At 39.0% G+C, this 7,996-nt stretch overlaps 1 long non-coding RNA gene across 1 annotated transcript; it reads left to right on the top strand.

Annotated features, from left to right (window-relative positions):
• The first annotated feature begins 335 nt into the window (after positions 1–335).
• On the top strand, positions 336–1,901 carry LOC115096142. The gene is made up of 5 exons (XR_003857994.1): positions 336–406; positions 504–675; positions 768–867; positions 1,042–1,141; positions 1,387–1,901. It is a non-coding gene; the product is annotated as an uncharacterized LOC115096142 (long non-coding RNA).
• Positions 1,902–7,996: the final 6,095 nt, after the last annotated feature.

Raw genomic sequence — 7,996 nt, 5'->3', positions numbered from 1 at the left:
ACTGAAGGGATTGGATTATGGAGTTTGCAGGAAAATATGGAAATGCAGACGCCTGTTTATTTAGTAACAAGATATGGCTCGGTCGAGTGAAGAAGAACGTTTGTCAAGTAATGGGAGGGTTGATAAACATGTTGTGACAATATGTAATAGAGAAAGTAGCAAAATACACTGTAGGGCTCTTATGGAGCTAGTGGTGATTTTTTGACAGCGTATTGCAAACTGGGTAGCGTGCGTAAGCTTGGAGTGGAAGTAGTAATGAAGTAGTGTGATTGGTGGTTTTGCTAGAGTTGCGATTTGATTGAGTGTTTTTGAAAACAGGGGAGGAGCATAAATAAGGGGTTTGAAGACAGCGGTCTGGCAGAGAATTTAGTTGGAGAGACCGTAAGTAACCGCAAGGACGGTGAGGGTGAGTGTGGTTTATATTAAATTGTAGTGGATAACAGTGTGAGTTGGAGGAAAGTGCGCTGTAGTGAAGCTGCTTCTTTCTTTTACCTTTTATATAGTACTAAATAAAAACTTAAAAGATTGAAAACTTATTGGGAGTTATTTGACTAAGATGAGTCTCATACTGTTTATCCGGCGTTGAAGATAACAGCTGAGGGAGACGGCGTTAGGTGATACTCTAAGGTTTGAGCACGCTTGGATGTTTCTGACATATCAAATTATTCCATGAAGGTGTGTGTAATGTTATCATGAATGGGAGAACAATATGGTTTTATTTTTTAAAAAAGCTTGGGTGTGAAGTTTATGCCTTTGTATTTCCATAGGTGATGGCTTAAAGGGCACAATTGCCCATGGTAGACAAATGGTGATTCATGTGGATGTTTGTGTCAGATGATTTAAAAAGGTTACAGAACTGCAATGACAGTAAGTAGAACTCATGTACCGGTAAGTAGGACTGTGGGAGCGTTCAAGTACGATGCCTGAAAGCAAAAATATTTAGTAAAATCTATTTGCTCTAATAACATTTTGAACTTTTGTTCATTGGAATTATGAAGAGAGGGTGGTTTGAAAAAAATGTTTTTAACAAATTCTTTATAGGTACAAACCTGAATCTGGGAACATTTTCATTAAATCAAGGGGAGCCATGTGGCCATAGCAATTCGGGGATGCTTTTTCTGACCCACTACTTTTTGTTCAGGTAGGAGTGTGTTCAGTATGAATGTTTTTTTAAATAGTCATTTTTTTCAAATACAATTTCAATTTTGGATGATCTTTAAATTAAGTATGATGTTTTTTCATATATAATAACTATGTACTTTTACACATTATTGAGAGTAGTTGGACAAAACAATACAAGAAATAATGTTTTGACTAAGTTTGTATTTACTCTAATAGGGATTTATAGCTTAATGTCTGATATTGTTATGTTCTGACATTTTTCAGTAATAACACAATCGTGAGGTGGGAGAGATAACTCTATGTTGGTGTCTGGTCTTTTCGAGTTAATTCCCCTGAAGAAGCCTGGCTGGCGAAACAAGGCCCTTGTTGGGACACAAGAAAACAGTAAATAAGTGGGACACACCGCTAAGAGAATTTGAAAATTATTCGTTGAAATATCTAAAAGGAGTTATTTGAGATTAAGCTCATTGGCTTAGTCTCAAAGGTATTCATAATACCCTAAGGCAATAATAAGGATATATTATATAAGTGTGAAAATCAAGTGGTGTTTCCCACTCAAGAAGACCAACAGTAATATTGAAAAATTAAATTTTTTTGTGTTATTTGGGTCATCTAGGGACAGATTGAGATTAGAGGTAGGACCTAATTGAGGGCAAATACTAGTTGGGTCTAAGATTGTATGTTTGAGGATACTGTCATTAAGGTGGAAATTAATTATAAAAAGTATTTTTTAGATGTTGGTATGTTTTATAAAAAAAGCAAAAATTATATCATGTTACACTTTCAATAAAGCATAATTATTTTAAATGAACTACATAGTTTTTGAGATTAATTAAATTGGAAATATTAGTGCTTTTCTCCACTAACATTTTGGTTTTGGGGTTTTTTGTGTGTGTATATATATATATATATATATATATATATATATATATATATATTTCATTGGATAGAGAAAGGCCATGCAGTTGGACATTTAACCTTTACAGTATTAACAAAGTCTGTTCACCATAGCTGGGGAGGTGATTTTTCATAGTTTCTATTACATATGGAAGAGTCATACATCTAAGAGTGGGACACTGTTATGCCAAACAACCTCAATAAGGAGGTTGAATGGTCTTTTTTTTATTAATACATAGGGGTGTGACTTTCTAGGTGTGCACTAGTGAATGTACAGTCTGATTGGCTAGTTAAGTTTTAAATCATAAGTTATGCTGGATGATGCAATATAACTGCCAAAGATGTGAATCGTGTCCTCGATCGTCTTAACGATCAATTTCGGCTGGGAGGGGGAGGGAATCGTATCGTCGCCGTTTGGGTTTTTAAAATATCGTTAAAATTGTGAACCGGCACACTAAAACACCCTAAAACCCACCCCGACCCTTTAAAATAAATCCCCCACCCTCCCGAACCCCCCCAAAATGCCTTAAATTACCTGGGGGTCCAGCGGGGGTCCGGAACGACCTCCTGCAATCGAATCGTGTTGTCTTCAGCCGGCGCCATTTTGCGCCACCATTTTGCAAAATGGCGGCGCAAAATGGCGGCAAAATGGCGCCGGCTGAAGACAACATGATTCGATTGCAGGAGGTCGTTCCGGACCCCCGCTGGACCCCCAGGTAATTTAAGGCATTTTGGGGGGGTTCGGGAGGGTGGGGGATTTATTTTAAAGGGTCGGGGTGGGTTTTAGGGTGTTTTAGTGTGCCGGTTTTCCCGCCCTCTCCCTTCCCCTCCCCCTTCCTCCGATTTACGATTTTTTGACGATAAATCGGGGGAATTGTTATTGTATCGTGGCTCTAACGATTTTTGACGATTTAAAATATATCGGACGATATTTTAAATCGTCAAAAAACGATTCACATCCCTAATAACTGCAATGGTTCATAATGAAGGCATGAGATGTCTGCTTGAATTAAGTTTTTTATTTTATTGTTATGAAGACACACAGTGCTTAGGCAACATGTTAGTATATGATATTTTTTTCAGAGAATAATGAAAGTTTGAACCAGATGCAGGCATATTTATGCTGAAATGCTGCAGTGTCACAAGAGGCCTGTACAACACTGTAATAGACATTGGGTGAGGTCTGTGTAACATCAAAACAGACATTTCTTGTGGATGAGGTCTGTCCAACACTGGAAGCTGCCAAGATCATAGTTGGAATGTTGACAATCCCAGGACCAGATTGGCCTTTGCAAAGGTAATGGGTGGGTGAGAGGATTAGCACTGCGGTAGAGCAGGGAAAGAAAAGAGAAGAGGGAAGGAGGCATTACTGAGTGAGTTTGCCAAATTAGGAAGAAGGCAGACGGAAGCTGCTGATAAAACACCTGCATTTTGCTTTTTTAATTTTTACTTGGAGGGGTTTGGAGGGTGATGCTGGGCTCAGCCCTGCAGGCTTTCTTTTGTCATTCTAAGTGAGAGAGCTGTGATTCAGGCCAATGGGCCCACACAGGACTTACGTTTTTACTGTATTGCCATTAACTAGCTATATTCTTTTGACAATAGCTGATTAAGATCTGAGAGTTAAAATAGCATAATGTGGGCAGGAGATATGATACAGGTCTTTAAAACATGAATGAAATGGAACAGGCTTACAGGGAATAGTTATTTACCTTTTCTGATAGCATTAGGACTTAGAGATGCTCCATGAAGCTAATAGGTAAAACATTCAAAACAAATCAGAGAAAGTATTTTTCACTCAGCACACAATCTATGAAATTTGTTGACAGAGGATATGATGAAAGCTGTTGGTGTAGCTGGATTCAAAAAGGGTTTAGACAAATTCCTGGAGGAAAAGTCCATTATTAGCCATGCAGACTTGGGAAAGACACTGCTTATCCCTGGTTATGAGCAAGCAGGAGTGGATCTATTCTTTGGGATCCTGCTAAGCACTTGTGACCTGGATTGGTCACCATCAGAGACAGGATGCTAGGCTTGATGGACCTTTAATCTGGCATAGTATTGCATTTTTTATAGTCTTATCTGACCATTTGAATAATATATTTGTGTCATCTTCTCAAGGCCAATAAACAGACACCCACAATTTCCTTTCTGACTTCTAAAACATTTCTCCTACCTCCTCTTCTCCATGACAGCGCATACTATTTCAGTTTGGGGAAAGAGTATGCTGGAGGGGCCAGTAGTTGTCAACCCTCCTCTAAACTAGATCAGCTTTATAGCATGGAATACTGATGCTGCCAGTCCCCAACCTACCTTCTACAAGTGTAGAATTGTCAGTCTGATCACCACCACCACCACTGCCGCCAGCCACCAAACCGACTGGACTGGAGTAGATACACAATCTGGATCCATGCCACCAAGCAACAATATTCTAGAGTGGAACAGCATCATAGCCTGGAGAACTGTTTCCTCCTCATGACAACAGGCTATGGTAACTTCACAGCAAGGAGTACTGTCACCAGTTGCAAAGCTCCCACCATGAACTGGATTACTGTTATCACCTCCTTCCCTAAACCACACAGCAAACACCCTGGTGTGGAGTACTACCACAAACTTCCAAACTCTGCTTTCAGATAGGGCTATCACCATGGCCTATAGTCCTACTTCCTTAAACTGTAAGGGAAAAGAAGACAACCTTGGTGTCTGTTTCTGTTAACTTCCACAAAAAGAGAATTAGATATAACAGGGAAGTAAGACGTATGGTGTATGTGAGAGATGGAAGACATATGTGTGTGTGTGTGAGAGAGAGAAAAGAGAAGAATTGTTTGTATTTAGTTGCATATGTGTATATGAGAGGGGTTATTTGTGGGAGAGGGTGGAGAGGTATGCGTAAGGATGGAGGGATATATTTGTGGAAAAGATGGAAAATTGTGATTGCAGAGCTGCAGAGGTGTTTGGGGTATAGAAGAGTGAAAGAGAAGAGTAGATGGGGGAAGAGGGAGTTTCAGAGGATTAACCCCCAGGCAGAAGCAGGATGAAAGGAGATAGTTACCAGATCCTCTGGACCAGTAGATCCCTGTCACTATCTGTCTGGACCAGAAAACTGTCACCTGTTGTCAAGTATTGGTTGGATGGGAGGTCAGAGTAAACTGGGGAGTTTCAAGCTGAAGAACTAGGAGAGGCTCTATGACCTGAAAAAGGACTTCCTGAACTTGTAGAGGAAGCAGAAAACTCATGATTTCAATTACACATGCATGTTTTAAAATATACCATCTTACAGACATAAATCAGGGTTTTATGCGAGCAGGTTGTATTTTTCACATATTTATTTATTTATTTAAAAACTTTTCTATACCGTTGCTAAGTTAAATACCATCGCAACGGTTTACATGTAGGCACATATTTAATGTAGGTAAAAGTGTACTATAGTACATTCTAACAGGTGCCATCAAAGGTTCGGTTACAATATATCATTAATCATAGACATTAGTGAAGTAGTTCCTGACCAATTGTACCAAGGTACTTACACCGGTAGTTTGTCACATCTAGTATTATCGTTATGCTTTATTGTGGTGTGGAGTTCGTAGACTAATCTACTGTATAGTCCTTGGACTGTGTGTCGGTGCCTTTCTGTCTTTTCCTGAATAATTTCTCTCTATTTTCCTGTCTCTTTATAAAATGCTTGTTTAAAAAGCCATGTTTTTAAACTTTTCTTAAATGTCTTGAGATCACTTTGTAGTCTGATCTCTGGAGGTATTGTGTTCCAGATTATGGGTCCTGCTAGTGATAGGGCTCTTTCTCTCACTTGTGTCAGCCTTGCTGTTTTAACTGATGGGATGGTTAGGAGTGCTTTATTTGCTGATCGGAGGTTTCTGTGTGGAGTGTGTACCCGTAATGCTGTGTTTAGCCAATCTGCTTTCTCATCATAAATTAGTTTGTGAATGATACATAGGGTTTTGTATTTAATTCTATGTTCAACTGGTAGCCAATGTAACTCTGCTAGGGTTTCGGTTATATGGTCCCTCCTTCTGTTTCCGGTTAGTATTCTAGCTGCTGTGTTTTGAAGTATTTGCAGTGGTCTTAATGTTGTATTAGGTAGTCCTAACATAAGGGCATTGCAGTAATCTGTGCTGGAGAAAATTAGTGCCTGTAGTATTGTTCGGAAGTCATTTTGAGTTAGTAGCGGTTTAAGTTTTCTGAGTACCATGAGTTTTGCATAACCTTCCTTTACTTACATATAAAATATATGTGCGTTTGTTTGTAAAATAGGTAAGAAATGTATGCATGTCCAATGCATTTCCATATCAATGCTGGTGTTTATGTTTACAAACACTTTTGAGTGGACATCAAGAGAGAATATTATTGACATTATACCAGCCACTGCACGACTTCTAACAAATACCAGAAAATACTATCACATAACTCCAATTTTAAAGGAATTGCACTGGCTGCCGATTAATTTTAGAATACAATTTAAGACATTAGTTTTAATTCACAAAGCAATATTTAATGAAAAAATCGAATGGTTTAATGCTGCTTTACATTTTCATGCTCCACAGCAAAACTTGTGTTCCGCAGGCAAGGGACTTTTAATGATCCCGTCCCCCAAATTAGCACATTTAAATACAGTAAGAGAAAGAGCACTATCCCTTGCAAGTCCAGGGTTATGGAACGCACTACCACTAGAATTAAGCCTAGAAGTGAATTCGCAGACTTTAAAAAAGAAATTGAAAATGTGGCTATTCCTGCAAGCTTTTACGTGATGAGTTCAGTATCGATGAAGGCATTATGTTTCTTTTTAGTTTAGTTTTAAACTTGTTTTAATTATATTTTATTATGGTTTTTATGATGTATTGTTTTTTTTTCTTTTATGCCATTTCAGATTTATTTCTATATTTCATTTAGTTGTAAATGGCTATTTTATGAATGTTTTTATATTTATTTTTTTTTATATACTCTGTACATTTGATGTACTCATTTGATGTAAATGGTGTGAAGCTACCATGAATATCGGTATACAAAATTAAATAAATAAATGTTCCGTTTTTGTGGTGAAAAATCTTCAAAAGGATAGCAGTGTTAGCCTGGTATAGCAAAAATGACAGGAATCAAGTGGCACCTTATAGACTAACCAATTTATTAAAGCATGAGTGTTTGAGAACATAGTCTGCTTTGTCAGATGCATGGTGATGTATAAGAGATTGGTAAAATATATATAGAACAGAGAGAAGGCATTGAATTAGGCAGGACATGGTTTGGAGAGAGTGTTAATAGCATTATAGTATAGCCTATTAACAACTGAGATAAGTGTGAAAAGACAGAATGATCTGATAACAGTTAATTTCATAGATAGCTGTAGTGAGTCATGAACTCCTTGTCTCTGTTCAGACCTAGGGTGATGTTTTCAAGTTATTTACAGGCCGATACAGTACAGTGCGCTCCGACGGAGTGCACTGTTAGCCTGCTCTTGGACGCACGTTTTCCCTTACCCCTTATTCAGTAAGGGGAGGAAAACGCGCGTCCAACCCACAGCACCTAATAGCGCCCTATTAGGCCCTATTAGGTATGCGCGCGGGATACAGAAAGTAAAATGTGCAGCCAAGCCGCACATTTTACTTTCAGAAATTAGCGCCGACATTTCTTCCGGCACCAGGAAAGTGCACAGAAAAGCAGTAAAAACTGCTTTTCTGTGCACCCTCCGACTTAATATCATGGCGATATTAAGTCGGAGGTCCCGAAGAGTAAAAAAAGCTTAAAAAAAAAAATTTGAATTCGGCCCGCAGCTGTCAAGCTGAAAACTGGACGCTCAATTTTGCCGGCGTCCGGTTTCCGAGCCCGTGGCTGTCAGAGGGCTCGAGAACCGACGCCAGCAAAATTGAGCATCAACTGTCAAACCCGCTGACAGCCACTACTCCGGGCTAAAAGGAGGCGCTAGGGACATGCTAGTGTCCCTAGCGCCTCCTTTTCCCCGATTCTACCA

This window comes from Rhinatrema bivittatum, chromosome 7 (genome assembly GCF_901001135.1).
Source record: "Rhinatrema bivittatum chromosome 7, aRhiBiv1.1, whole genome shotgun sequence".
Taxonomy (NCBI): Eukaryota; Metazoa; Chordata; class Amphibia; order Gymnophiona; family Rhinatrematidae; genus Rhinatrema; species Rhinatrema bivittatum.
Note: the sequence above shows the minus strand (reverse complement) of the source record. Positions and strands in the feature narration are given on the sequence as shown.